This window comes from Pseudopodoces humilis, chromosome 13, assembly GCF_049639895.1.
Source record: "Pseudopodoces humilis isolate 2021_Gansu_Grassland_sample_001 chromosome 13, ASM4963989v1, whole genome shotgun sequence".
Taxonomy (NCBI): Eukaryota; Metazoa; Chordata; class Aves; order Passeriformes; family Paridae; genus Pseudopodoces; species Pseudopodoces humilis.
The window spans coordinates 9,510,126-9,525,073 of NC_142212.1; positions in this window are offsets into that span (position 1 = coordinate 9,510,126).

Genomic DNA, 14,948 nt, shown 5'->3' on the forward strand with positions numbered 1-14,948 from the left:
TTTAACAACTCAAAACAATGCCCCTTTTTTACAGAAGGTCATATTAAGATCCTCTCTAACTGAAGGTGAACTTCTTTCTACATGCTGCATCCACTGGAATAAAACTTTGCTCACAATTACATTTCTGTGAGAGTCACCAAACTGCCAGAGAAACTAGGATGCACAAACACACCCAGGCATGCCTGAGTCCTTCCACTCCAACTCTGGACTGGGCTAATGAACCATGTACCACAAAGGCCCCTGTGTCATGGGCAACTTTCTTCTGACCCCCTTGGAACCTACACCTGTGCTCACATGCCAGTTTTCCACTGGGCAGCGTATGGGATAAACTCCAGCAATGAAGCCTGGTCTCCAATTCGAGAAACAGGCAGAGAAAAAAACAGGCATAGTTTGGTTTGGAGTTTGGCACCACTGTGAAGGAGATGGGGGTTGTTTGGTCCCATCCTGGTTTCTTGCTCCAGGACTGGGAGTGCTACAGATAAAGGGGACTCCTGGGCAGGTGTGCACACATGGGACAGTCCCCAGAGGACATTCATGCAGAAAACACAGCTGGAATCAGACCTGCCTGACTGGGATGCTGCACCTCTGTGAAGACAGGGGCTACAGAGAAATGTACAGCCATGGTAACTGTTGTGTCATTTGAGGAAGACAAGCTAGAGATGAAGCTTCTAGATAGATTTCTTTGTTGCAGAATTTCAAATACTGCACTGAAATTACCCTTTAAAAATATTTTTTAAATATTTGGTTTAGGCAGAAATATTTTCCCTCTTGCTCCTGCAGCCTTTTTCTGCAAAGATTTCCCCAGATTTCTTGTGGTTTATATAGGTGAATAAAATGGAACTCGTGGCATTTGCTTCACAGAGATTTTCTCTCTTGCATAAAGATGAAGTCTAGTTGGTTGTTTTGCTAGCAAACCAGCTGGCTGGGAGAAAGATGCTCTTAATCAAACAGCCTTGCTGCCTCTCTGGAGAGAACTCTGTCTTTTTTTCCCATCACAACAGGTTTCTTCTTTGTTCTCTGGTGGGCAGGTGTTGTCCCTGTGGGATGTGAAAAAGGGCAGGCTCTGATCCCATTAAAGATAGCCCCATTGGTAATAGATCAGAGGGGCATCCCTAGGTTGTGGGAGAGTATGCCTGTCTTGCTTCACTGGCTAGGGAATAATAGAGCTGGCTCTCAATGATACTTGCAGGGTTTCTAACAAGAGTCCTGTTCTCCAGAAGGACAATGAAAGGGAAAGGAACCCAGAGAGTGATGGCTGTGTCTGGCATTGCCAGAAATCACAGCTGGTCCTGCAAGTGATGGGAACGGGGATGATGCCTCTACCCAGGAAAGATGCAAAGAAATGTTCCCCCACTGCATTATCTTCTTGTTTTACTCTCTTTCTCCACTGATTCCACAGCAAGCTGACTTTGAGAGATATGAAAGTGAATTTTTCTCCAGTGGAAGGCAAGACATGGATAATCCCTGAGACAGAAACACTGCTGTAACCCTTGGTCTCAGCCACTCCTTACACCTTCCATTTTGAGGGTTACAGCAGACCTGACTTCCTGGAAAGAAAGATTGGGTGTGTGGGCTAAAGGAGGTCAGGGAGCTCCAACCACATCCCTGGCCTGGATGAGGTGGTTAGGGAATCAGGGCTGTGGCTTGTCCAGTGGATCCTGTCTGCCTGCAGTCCAGACATAGCAGGAGTAGCTGTTTTCCTGCTGGCCTTGTGCTCAGAAGAACTGAGACAGCAGCAAGGATCTCCAGTGCATTTTCTTCTGTGCTTCCTAAAGTCTTCCAGGAGGTGAATCTGCTGTACCCAAGAGCTAGAGACTCCTGAGATTTAGAACAGGCTCTACACCTGCTTAACTCAGTCCCCTACAGTCTATGCCTGCTTAGTTAAGGCAGGATTTTTCTACATCATGTGGTGTTGTGGCAATCCATTAATCTGTGTTAGTGCAGGCCTTGGACATGGTCACATGCCAAGAATGGAAACTTGCAGCTGGATGCATGTAGCAGGCAAAATATGCAGCTCTGACTGCAAACCATACCAAAGGCACATTCCCAAAGTATGCACCAGCACTTTGGGCCCAGAGGCTTGTCCAGATGAAGAAACAACTCTTACAGACAACGTGTCCAGGCACAGGCTTTGTGAATTTCCTTTCTTTGTCAGATCCCTGTTGCCAGAGTAATTCCATCTCCAGCAAAGCTGTTCAGGAGGGACACACACCTGTCCAGTAAAGGTCCTGCATCACAGAGTTAACCCTGAGCTCCTGACCCAACACCCAGGAAAGCAGCCACCTTGGGCAGTCTCACTGGGGCCAGCTTTCATGGGACCCTGACAAGAACAGAGATGGTAATGGAATGTTACACAGCTGGCTGTATTTTAACAGTCTTTTTGCTTTCTTTTCCTATGTTCTTCATTAGTGTCACTTGGAAACTGCACTCCTTTTGCCCTATGCACTCTGCACCACTTGGACATCTTTTCATCTGCAGCCTCATCCTTGCTGCTGTCTTTCTGATGGTTCACTCTCCCATTTATATCTTTGCTGAATTTACCTCTGTGACTTACAAACCACCTAGAATCCTTTAAATCCACTGCACTAGGTCCTTGGATGACTGGTCATTTTCCTTGTGAAAGCACCCTGAGTGCCACTGCACTTGATCCAGCCCTGCTTGAAATCACCACCCCTGCTCAGCATTTCCACATCCTACCTTCACTTTTAGTGCTGATGCTGAAAGAGCACAGCTCTCTCTCCATGTGTATGTATGTATGTATTTATACACATGCTCCTACCACAGAAAGAGACCGATTTTGCAAGGTTTAATATGCTCCCAGTTCTGCTGTGGACTCTTCCTCTTTTGTTGCAGCTGTGGTTTTAGGGCAGGCTTTGTGGGTTTCAGAGAGTCCTTGGATGCCTTAGGAAATGTTCTGCAGAAGTGCGCTTTCTCTCCATGCATTTTGCACTCCAGCCACCAGGTCCTGAAATCTCAGTGCACAGGATTTCCCCTATTTAGATGAACACCAAATCTACTTGACTTTCAGGCATTGTTTCTGATTGATACCACTCATTTATGCCTCCAGAGTCAGGCAAAGAAACAGAAGAACCAGCTGGATTCCCTCCTGCATCAGCAGTGGCTCTAACTGAGACACAGCACAGCATCAGGATGCTAGGAACAGCCAAAGATCCACCACCTCCTCACAGCCACAGCAGCCCTGCAGTGGCTGGTGTGAGCTACTTTGCCACAGCTCTGGAGAGAATAAGATCTCACCCGTTACCCCTAATGTGTGTCCCTGACACAGGAGAAGCAATACAGCCTACCTTGTAAAAAATAAGGGAAAGCCTGTGAGCACCAAATAACTGAAACAGAAACACTGTCTGCCTCTCCTGTTCTTATCCTAGTTACTCATGAAGGAAAAGTAACCCTGCCTTAAAAAAGCTAAGGATTAGCCCAACACACCTGGGTGCCACCTGCTGCTTTAGTGTCTCTAGCTCACAGTTTTGTGACGAGCTGGGTGCTTGACAACAATATCCCTTTGAAATGGCAGGTATAGAGCTGAAGGTTTGGAAAAGCATTGCTCCAGCACAGGGTAATTGTCAATATGCATGAAGACAAGCTTCCTGAAGCTGGCTGGGGGCAAGAAAGGGGCAGCTCAGGTGGAAAAAAGGCACAAGGCACACCTGTGCTCCAAACCAGCTACCCAGCAACTTGGCCCTTTGGATAGAGCAGCCTTGAGGTGGCTCTGACAGGCAGAGCACACAAATGCTGCGATAAGAAAAAAACCCCCAAAGCAACAAACAGAATGTCTCACGAGGTTTAAAAGCACAGTTGTTCAGCCTTGCCTATTTGTATGGGAAGCAGGAGCTGCAGCTCCTGAACGTGGAGCTGGCAGGCAGCATAGGAAAGGAGAGGGAGGCGAGATATGTGGCTGAGGAATTTGCAGCCTTCAAGTTCCCTCTCTCCCGCCTCCTCCTCTCACAGGAAATGAAAGAAGCCTCTTTTGTGGAAGGAGGCTGGTAGGTGTGCATGCGTGAGTGTGTGCTTGGGAGCAGCCTGGTCTGGCTGTTCCCCTTCCCTGCGTGCGGGGCTCCTCTTGTCCCCTTCCCTGTGCTCGGGGATGCCGGAGCGCTCTGGGCCGGCTCAGGGCTATTCTTGGAAGTTTGCTCATGTGTGTCTGAAAAGGTGGATCAGGCAACAGAAGTGGCAAAACCACCAACATGCCCAGGCCCCGGAGGACTGCCTTTTCACTTTTTTTCTTTTTTTCTGTAAAACAACCTCCCCCAAACTTCTTCCTCCTTCCCCTCCTCCACTCTACCTTGCTGAACCGCAGGGCTAGAGCAGCAAAGCCTGAAATTAGAGGAAAGTAAAGGGCAAAAAAGTGGCCATGGGCTTTGTTAAGAGTGATGAGAGGGACCAAGGCCAGCAAGACTGGCTGTGGGCATGACCATGGACAGCTGCTGCTGCCCTCACCCAGGACTGAGCATGGAGCGGAGCAGGCAGCCAGCTCTCTCCACCAAGGATGTCTGCTTTAGCCTCTGTTTCCACAATAACAGGAACAAAAGAATGGGCTGTTCATCCTCATCCCCACTCACTGCATTAATTACACACTGTACCTGCATGGCCTGGTGGCCTCTCCTTCAGGTGTCCTTGGGAGGGAGAGGAAAAGCATGGCTGGAGATTGCACTTTGTTTATATCTCTTTGTTAGCAGTAAAATCATCCTCTCGCTGTGCTTGCTCCTGAGGGAGGTGGTAGCAGTGGGCTGAGGAATGAGAGGGTGGCCCAAGCTCTCTCCTTCTGCACCCTAAAATAGCAGGCAGTACAGGCTGTCTCAGCATGGCAATGGTTAACAGGTCTGCACCATCCCTTGTGGGCTTTTTACCACCCCGATCCACAGCCACAGACTGCTGGAGAGCTCTGAGTCCACAATCAGCCCTTCTGGTTTTCTGGGTCAAAAATAAATCCTGCATAAATAATATTTTCTGGAAAATAAATAAATTTTACTTTGCATCTTTTCTCTAGAATAAAAGGTATTAGGTGAAAGAAAGGAACTGTCAGAGATGGTAGGAATCTCCCAAGAACGAAGAGTAAATCCAGCATTGCAAAAAAAAAAATTGCATAGTGCCAAAGGAAAGAGGTGAATAAGTTGAAGTGAATTAAGAAGTGGAGCAAGTAATGTGCCATGTGAATCAGTCCTGAGGTCTACACACCCTGAGATGTGTGTAAGGTAGATGGGGTCTACCTTACACAGCAAGGTGGGAGAGGAAAAAAAGAGCAAATAAAGAAGAAAAAGGCAAGAAATAAGCCTGTTCAGAGATCTAAGGATTAAAAAGGAAACCTTTAGTAGAAATGGAAAACAGGGAGGCAACCAAACAAGAATATTCAGTCAGTTAAGGCTTGCAGGGAAAAGATAAGGGCAGCAAAAATGCAGAATGAGTTAATTATAGCCAAAGGGATTAAGGAGAATAAGAGGCCTTTTACAAATATATCAGGGGAAACAGAAACACTAGGTAGAAGGTGGGTCGGTTAATAATAGGTCAGAGTAGGGAAGGAAAATAATGAAACAAGGGGACAAATCATGCCAACAGCACTGTGGGCATCTTCCTGTTACCAGCCAGTCTGAGACCTCCAAACCATCATAACAGGTCCATTGCTGGTGACTGGTTTCAATCCAGAGACTGCCCACCCACAGGGGCAGATCTGAGCTACCTTCACAGTAGAGCTGGGTGTGGAAATGAATCTCCCCATGCAGTGCTGACACTTCCTACAATAAATCAGTATATTTTCAGAGATGTAATACCTCAGCCTGGCTTTTTGTTTTTTGTAGGAGGATGAAGAAAGCACATACATCGACCTTAGGCCACACGTGTGGTGCAATGGCCTTGGAAGAAGACCTGGTAAAACACAGCATTGAGTGATAGACTAACTGACCAACTAACTATGGGCTTCTCATCATCTCTTGTTCCTTGGCTTGGCTATTTCCTCTATCTGCCTCTCTTACTTCCACTGAAAGCAACAAGAATAAAAACAAGTAAATCCCCTGGGGTTGAAAGCAAGGATTGGCAACTATTAGGACTTTGCAAAGCTTGCATCACACTGATTTATGGGTCAGATTCTCACCTCCTAAGAAATTTTGTGCAAGAATTTAAAATATTTTAAATATTCTGAGGTCAGGATTTTGGCTCTCTCCCCCTTCAGAACTAAAGTTTGGCTCCAAATGCCAGGTTTTCCACAGTTCCTAATAAAACAAAAGGCTCATTTAGTAAAACTACAGACTACTTATGTCTTCTCAAAGTCAAAACAGAACCATCAGGAGACAAAAACTGTTCCACCAAGTGGGTGAGGAAACCCACCCCTCTCCTTTCTGCCTGTGGGCTCATTTTGCATACTGGAGCCTTTCCTTGAACAAGACCCCTCAGGCACCTTCCATCTGCCAGGGAGTCACACAGTGAAACAAAGGGCCAGGTCCTCTGGAGGAGGCAAGGTGAAAACCTGCCTGTCTCTGTTTACCAAAGGGAGGGATGCTAGCAGGGTGAGAATGGGGGCTGGGACCACTGCAGGGGTGGGGACCATTTGTTCTCCATTCCCACCTCTCAGGCACTTTCCCCACCCTGCTATCTCCCTCTGATTTTCATGTCTTGCCAGCTTGGCTTTTTGAAATATTTTAAATAGATTTTTAGGAGGCTGCTGCTTTAAAGTGAATGGATGGATGGATGGATGGATGGATGGATGGATGGATGGATGGATAGATAGATAGATAGATAGATAGATAGATAGATAGATAGATAGTAGATAGATTCTATTTCTGAAAAGGTCCTGTGATCTAATTCCCTACAGCTCCATCCACAAAATGATACAGGATTCTTAATCTGTGGAAAACCATGGATGCACACAAACAACCGTTACTCAGTGCCTTCAGTCCTTTATGCAGTGCTTTTTTTTAATCTTCTCCTTTACTCACCGTTTTTTTTCCTGCATCCCTACTGCATCTCCTGCTGAGAGCAGATAGTGAGGAGATACCTGGGGCCAAGTCCTAGGACACATGACAATCATATCTGCTCCCCAGCCACACATTTGTTCACTCAACCATGACAGAAATGGACAAATACAGCCAGAAAAATGTGTGGGACACCAGCACTAGAGACTGTCCTCCCATACTCATCCTACTTGGAGACCACACGAGTGACAAAAACAAGTCAGCCTTCCCCCCTTTTTACCTATGTTGCATGTTACAGGATGAAGTTAATGCTCTCTATCTTCCTGCTGCCTCTGCACTTCCAACTCAAATACATAAAACTGAACAAGGAAGGAAAGGTTAAAATAACAACACTCCATTATAAATTATATACTGTCCTTTATAGGTATTCTTTTTTCACCATTGGCTCTTTCACCAGCATTATCTCTATGTTAGAGGGAGTCTCCAGGAAGATGCTGAACAGAATACTGGATTTTATAAAAAAATAAAAATGTATGCCGCTGCTTTGTATTGCACCCTCAACAAATAACACACAGGTGATGCTTCTAGAGGCAGATTTGGGTATGTTCCCCCATCTCTTGCTATATTTGCCCAGAAGTATTACAACATGAGTCCTCCCACTTTCTCTGTCCACTCTGGCACTCAAGGGCTCAAACAGGAGTGGCAGAATTGCAAAGTATTGCTGCTTCCCTGGCTCAGTTCCTCCTAGAGCAGGGACAGCATTCTCTTGCTCTCTGGACTCACACAGCTATTTTTCTCCCGTGCACAGAGATTTTGCTGCAGTAGATATAACCTGCTCTTATTTTTCTTCTCCTCCTGTGGCTGCCAGTTTCCCAGGACATGGTTTGCAAAATTTGGCTAGGAGAGATGATGTTGTGGGGAAGGAAAAGGAGTTAGAGCCCAATCACCAAAAGCAGCAGCCACAGCAGAAGGCAGTGCTTTGAATGATCTCATGAATCACCCACATTATCTACAGTGAAATGCCTGGGAAGGGGTTTCCCATGTCCTACTCTGACCTGGAAGGGCCTGAAGGGCATTTTGATTGCCAAAGACAAAGGCTAAATTAGAAGGAAATGATATTTTATTTAACCTCTGCATCACGGTGGAGGCCCGAGGAGAGGGTAGAGGCAGGGGGTGGTGACAGAGACACTGGGATAATAAGGGGAATTCAGAACAGATAATTCAGGAACATATGGGCTCTCACTAAAGCAGTGTGTCCCACGGAAAAGCCAATTTCCCTTGACATGCTGTCAGCCCCTGCTGGGGGAGGGCAGAGCCCCGCACGCAGCCCGGCCTGCCCTGCCAGGGCTGTGCTCTGCCTGCCACCGTGCTGTTTAGTGCCAAGATGGAATTTCCTTTAGGGAAAGGGCTGTGGTAATTGTCTCTCTACACAGTGCTTTGCAGACGACATGCCAGACTTTGGAGCCTTATACAGGCAAATCTCCCGGGGACACCCTGACTTGGCCTGGAAGGCAGCGGGGGCTCCGAGTCCTCAGCAGGGCTGTACCCATTGGTACCGGCTCTCCTGTAGGTGTCCTGCTCCCAAAGTGTGGCCGGTGGCCATTGACAAAATCAACATCACAATAGCTTTGGGGTGTGGGGTGGGGTGTGGTGAACTTACCTCTTTGTTTACATGGCATTTTAGCTGCGAAAGCTTATATGCTTTCCTCACATGACATTGCTGTGGGAAGTTGCTGTAGATGTCCTGAGCAGCCAGGCAATGTGGTGGGTAGGTGGGAAGGGCTGCGTAGCAGGGAGGGACGGGGAGGGAAGGCAGGGAATGCAGCAGTGCCTCCAAGGGAAGGTGGGGCCCATCCCACCCTGAGTGGTGGGCTTTATGCAAGAATGCCCCAGAGAAGAGGTGGGGAGCAGGGCTGTGGAGTACAGCCTGCGGTGCCAGCAAGGTGAGGCCTGGGTGGTGCTGTCACCTCTGGTCTGCTGTCAATGCAGGGAAGATAACAAGGGTATCTGAACATCTCCAGTGCTTCTGTGAATCCCAGCCTTTTCAGGATTGCTCTCTCTCAAGTTTTTAGCCAAGCTGGAGGCACAAATAGGGTGGGGATCAGATAACAAGAGGCATGAGAAATGGCAAAGGCCTTCTCTATAGATCACCTCATCTGGTATTTCATCAGACCATGCAGGCCTACAATGGCACCTTTTCACTTCTTTTGGAAGATAGTTTCCCTACCTTTTATGCACCCAGGAACAGATTGTATTTTGCCCAGTATCTGTTTCACTGTAAGTAGAAAATAGTCATGGATGTCAATATGAGTTTTTACAAGTGAAAAGAACTTAAAAGTGACACCCCCTCCTGTCTTCCCACCATACCAAAATATCACACTCAAAGATCCTCCTTCTGAGAGCTGAATTCCCCCTTCACACAAAGTTCAAGGACTGAGGCTTGTTCCAAGCATTTCTATTTCAGACTCTTGGTCTTTGACCAAATCTTTGCATTTCAGGCTTGAGCTGAAGACCTGAGGATCATATTTGTTTGCATTCCCTTTGCACTTAGGGGCCCAGACACAGCCCCATACACGGAGATGTACAAAGGCAGCCTGTCCTGAGCAGGTTCTCCCAGATACGTGTTTCCTTAGAGGTCCTGGGTTTGGGGACAGGTCAGGCACGCACCAGTTTTCCAGCTCTGCTGTGTAGGGAACCTACAGCACAAATTGATCTGTGGGGAGCATGACCCAAAGTGTCAAAACAGGGCCTTTAACATTTTCCACTGCCACCAAACCTGTTTGACTGAATTGCAGGTTAAAAAGGCATTGTGTCTATAATTGTTGGGCTTTAGAGAGCATGTCTTTTCCTTTAATGAAATACCTTGCTCATTCCATTCGAAAAGGAACTAAAGACTTCTCAGGTTTATGATAAAGTTGTAAAAATTTTATTTACCCCATATTTCCTGCTGGGTTATTTACGAGGCATTTTGTCAGTTCTCATAAAACTGCCTAGTAAAATATATTTTTTTACAAAAAAAATAAAATAATTTGTGCGGAACATCTTGAGAGCAGTGAGGACAGAGTTAATGGGATACACACACGTTCCGACCCTGGGAGAAAACAAAACAGAACGAAAGCCAGGCATTGTTGTGCTGCATTAGTTAATAATAGCTTTAGAGCTGAAATCCTGCTCCCACTGATGTTACTGGAAGTTGGTCCTTAATATAAAATAATCAGAGAACCAGCTGCCATGAATTACAGAGCCCCAAAATGAACCTGAAATGCATCAAAGCACCCAGAAGACACACTTCTATTGAGATTTCACAGGAAACACCAGCTCAAGAAGTTTTTCTTTAAATTATGGTGGTTTAGGTTTATGTAAGTTGGGGATGGATGCAAATTGTCACTCAGTCTGGAACCCCAGGTTGGTTGATTATTAATACAGCAACTTTTATCTAGTTAAGGGTCAAGAGACATGACATGCTCCTTGATGTAAACCTGGAGGAAATCCCATCCTGGTAGTTGCTGTCGAATAAACAGCCTGGGCACAGGAAAAGCATGACCCACCCACTCCAGGCACAGCTGGAGTGCATTTGCCTCTCTTGGAGTACAGTTTTTCAGTTTTGTATCACATGTTTGCATCTGCTCAGTTCTCTGTGGTCTAAACTTTTGCTTTTTATTCCAGCAGAGCTCATGTTCCCTAATCCCAGTGGCAATCTTGAAGCACAAACTTTATTGTGCAGTATTACCCCAACACCCTTCATTTCAACCCTTGCAGCTTCACTCCAGCCACACTCACCACTTGCAGATAAGCAGGACACAGGTAAAAAGTCCTTTCCATGTGGCGAGCTTGGCCTGGCTCAGTCAGGAGCTCAGCAAAGGTATTCTAGCTTGGAGGCATCAGAAATGTAAAGGAAAGAAGAAAATAATGACTAAAAGATAAAAAAAACGTACAAACAAAACAGGGGAGGTTGTTTTTAAAACAACAAGACCTGGGTTCTGGGAAGCGGTCAGAGGTCTTTTGTTCTGTGCCTGTGCAGCACTTTGCACAATACAACCCCAAATTACAGCTGAGCTCTTGCTCCTGCTACCCTGCAAACATTAAGAAGCAGTAGCCAAGTATGGGAAACAGGCAAGGAGCCAGGTTTGCAAAGGTATTTAAGTGTGTAAAGACACAGGGGGATATTTATTTACATATGTTAGTAGAGGTCCTATTTCCTACAGGAGCCAAAGGGCGTTAGGGTCTCACTCCAGCAGTTTATCAGCACCACCAGGATCTATGTCTTTAGATACAGATGGAGCTGGGCTTACCACTCCTCTCAATATGATTTGTTTTTTAAATGCCTCTTTCATCATGGGGTTGCTCTCTGTGTGTGCATTGCAATGCAAGGTCCTTCCTCAGCCACAGAACCTGTGACTACATTTAGCAATGACAGGTCCATGCTGCTTTGGGTATGTGCAGATGTTGGGCTGCACTTTCCTTTGGCACAGCTGCATTTCTCTTGGGAGGCAGGGCGGTTGTGAAGTACCTGGGTGATCCAGGGGCCTGGAGCTACCCAGAAATCCCTCTCAGCCTGCTCTTGGAGAATGGAAAGGGGGGGAACTGTCTGCTAAACAGAACAGGGGGGACTCCCTGGAAAACACCTACATAGAGTGGGATGTACCAGACCTGAGCTTTAACAAGCAGTTCAGGAACTGGCCGCAATTTTAACAGTTTAACCAAACTGGACCAAACTTCCTCCAGCTCAGCCCTGATGTAAGTGTCTGATAGACCAGAAAATACCCTCCAACTGCTCAATTCTCCCTAGACTGAACTAAGCCCACTACACTAACTCAGCAAGCAAATTCAAGTTGGACTCACCTGGAATATTTGTCAGTTGTCTAGAAATAAATGCAGTGGAACTCCAATGTTGTAGTCTGGAGAGGAGAGAAGAGAAATGCGTCTAAAGGCTCTCTGGATGTGACTTGGAGTGTTGAGTAGGTGGAGTTGGAGAAGGAAAGCCATTTCTATTCCAGATATCAAATAAGCTCTCAGGAAAATTCATTCTAGAGCTTAGTTAATTTAATAAGTTAATTTAATAAGAGAACACCTTTGCCTTCCAGCTTTCAAGAGGTTTTTGGCATCCTCTACAACCAGCAAGTTAGTTGTTCCAGAATCAACAGTTTTGGTCAATGACTGACAAGGAAAGGCTGCTTTGCCTCAGTGCACCAGGAAGAAATGAGCAGACATGTGGCAGACACCTTATTTGCACTGGTGGGACTAATGCTTTTGAGGCAGTTTACGAAAGGTGAGCTGGCAGGATGTTAGCATACTGCATGCTTTAACAAACCCCTGGTGATGAGAGAGCTGCTGGAGACCAGAGCAGTCTAGCACAGGAGGAATGTTTCTCTCCATTCCACCAGACCTTGCCTATTAATGGGGCAAATTCCAAAATTAAAACTACAAAAAGCACCTCCCTGTGCTCCAGGCAGGGGTCAGAACATATGGTGCTTAAGCTCTAAAGCTGGCTGGTGCTGTCTTTAGGAGGGGAAACATGAAAGGACACAGATAGTGGAGATGTGCAATGGCCCATGCTGAGGTCTCTGAAATGCTGCCATTGATGGGGGTCCTTGTCAAATCATTCCAATCATATGGGCAGACCCGAGGCTTGTAGCTGCCCCTCAATTTTTTTCTTCTTTGCAACAGACTGTGTTATTTCTCTTCTCTGCTGCCAGTTGGCATCAGAGACCAACTTATCCACAGCAAACACAAAGATTTGGGATGTCTGAAGCCAGGCAGGACCCTCATCTAGAGAACACTCTGGGGCTGTTTAATAAAGTTAAGAGACCAGAGAAGCATCCAAGCTTTCCCACCGTAGTAAGAGAAGATGAAATTCTTTAATTGTTTGTGTTTGAGTGAAACTCATATAAAAAGAGGATTTGGGATTCTGGGGAAGCTTTAGAGTGGAGTCTGACCTTAAGCCATATTTCTGAACAGCATCGCACGCTCTCACACTGTGCTCCCTGCACCCACTCTGGGAACTCAGCCCTCACTCACATCCCTCTTACTCAGGCACATGGAGGGGTTCAGGGAGGCAATAGATATTTTATCCTATAGTTAGTACAAGATCTTTTGGGGCCTGTAGTGCAGGCAACTTAAAATAAGCTGTGCCTCTCCTGGGCAGACAAACATGCAAACACTCTGCATCCCATTACTGCTCAATTATCCAGTTATGCAGAAATCATAAAGTGGTTTGGATCCCAGGTTGGGGTCTCGCCTTAACCCAAATTTGAGCACATCTGCAGTGTTTAACCTATTCTGCTGTCATTCTGCTCCGCACTGTCCTTATCCCAGACTTATGCTCAGACTTTTCCAAAGAGTAGCAAAAGGAATAGACAAATGAAGTTCAGCATGTGAATTTGACTTTGAATGACAGTAATCTCATAGGACAATCAGTTTTCATAATTCTGTCCTCGTTTGGAATTGAAGTTCCATGAGCCTGCTAAATTAGCTGCTATTTAGACTCAAAGTCCTACCTGCTAAAATCCACCCAAATTTGGAAGTAGTAGTGGTAACTACTAGAAATGTAAGAACACAAGCAGAACAGCCATCAGCCCAGATGCATACTCGAAACAACAGTAGAAGGATCTGAATCTTCCTGAACCACAGACAAGCTCATTAATGCTGTAGTCAGCCTTTGTGTCATCTCTCAATCTTGATAAAAACAAAGTAGGTTTTGGTGGTGTTGGTTTTCAGTTAGTTGGGCTTTTATTTGCTTTAATTGGGAGATACAGGGACCACTAGGAGCTGTTTTAACTTTTTAAACTTGGAAGTCCTTATGGGGTGGGAACTCTGCCTTCCATCCTTCACCACCTCACATTCACAAGTCACTTGTAGAGATGATGAGAAGCCTTTCCCTTACAGATTGCATGAATTTTGTTGCTACTTGAGATATTGTAGCTTCGGATATCATCAAAGCTGTGGCACAAGCACAGTCTTGAAGGTGAAACACAGAACCTTTCTTTGGCTCAAAAGATGCCAGGATACTTGCCCTCAATTGCCATCTGGCACAGTGGAACTCTCAGAGACAAAAAGAGCAGGTAACTAAATTGACAGTAGATGAAAAAAAACAGTCATCACAGCACTGAGCACTTACTGCTTTTCCTAAAATTTCCCTCTTTTAACCTACTATACCTGTATGAGGAATACCTAAAGAGACTGGAGCATTTCAGTCTGGAAAGTAAATGAGAGAGTAAATGATCATAGAAGGCTACAAAATGCTGTGTGGTACTGACAAAGGTGAATCAGGAACAACTGTTGAACAGCTTTTATGGCAAAGGTAGGGAGCAACTGGGGAAGCTGGGAGGAAGCAGACTCAGTGCAAACAGAAGGCAAGTGTCTGGGCACTGTGTGCTACAGCCTGGCCCCACTGAGTCTCTGTTTTGAAAAATAATCCTGATGAGGGCTACCAGCCCTGACGAAGCTGGGCTGAACAAGCACCAAATCTCTGCATGCTCAGCTGAAGGGCAGGTCTGGTTAATGACAGGGAGCCTTTGTGAGGGGTTGTCTCAACTGCAGGGAAGACAGATGCTTTCAGTCAACCCTAAAAAAATAATTGTAGCTTTTTTCCCCCTGGAAGTGACATACAAGTGGATTAAGAGCCTTCCACCTTCTCGTAATCCTGGATGGCAGGAATGTTTATCAGTCAAAGCATGGCACAGGCTGGTTCAAATTCTCATGCTTCTATCCTGGTTTTACCACCAGTTTGTTGCATGGCATTACAAAACACATCTAAGATCTTGGCATATATATGATGGGTGCCAATCAAGCCAGGGTTCTGTAGTCTAAACTTTGGCTCTGCTTGAGAATGTCGGTCTTTGCATGTTGATATCTCAGGAGGGTGGGACTTCCCCTAACACTGCAGAGGTTTAAGGGTGCCCAAGTGTTAATTGTGCACATTTGAATCAAACTGAGTAAAGTAACCCCGGTTTTTCACGGTAAATTGGCAGAAGGCAGAACCATCTGCAAATGGAGAAATGCAAACAAGGAGGAAAAAGTCCAGGTTTG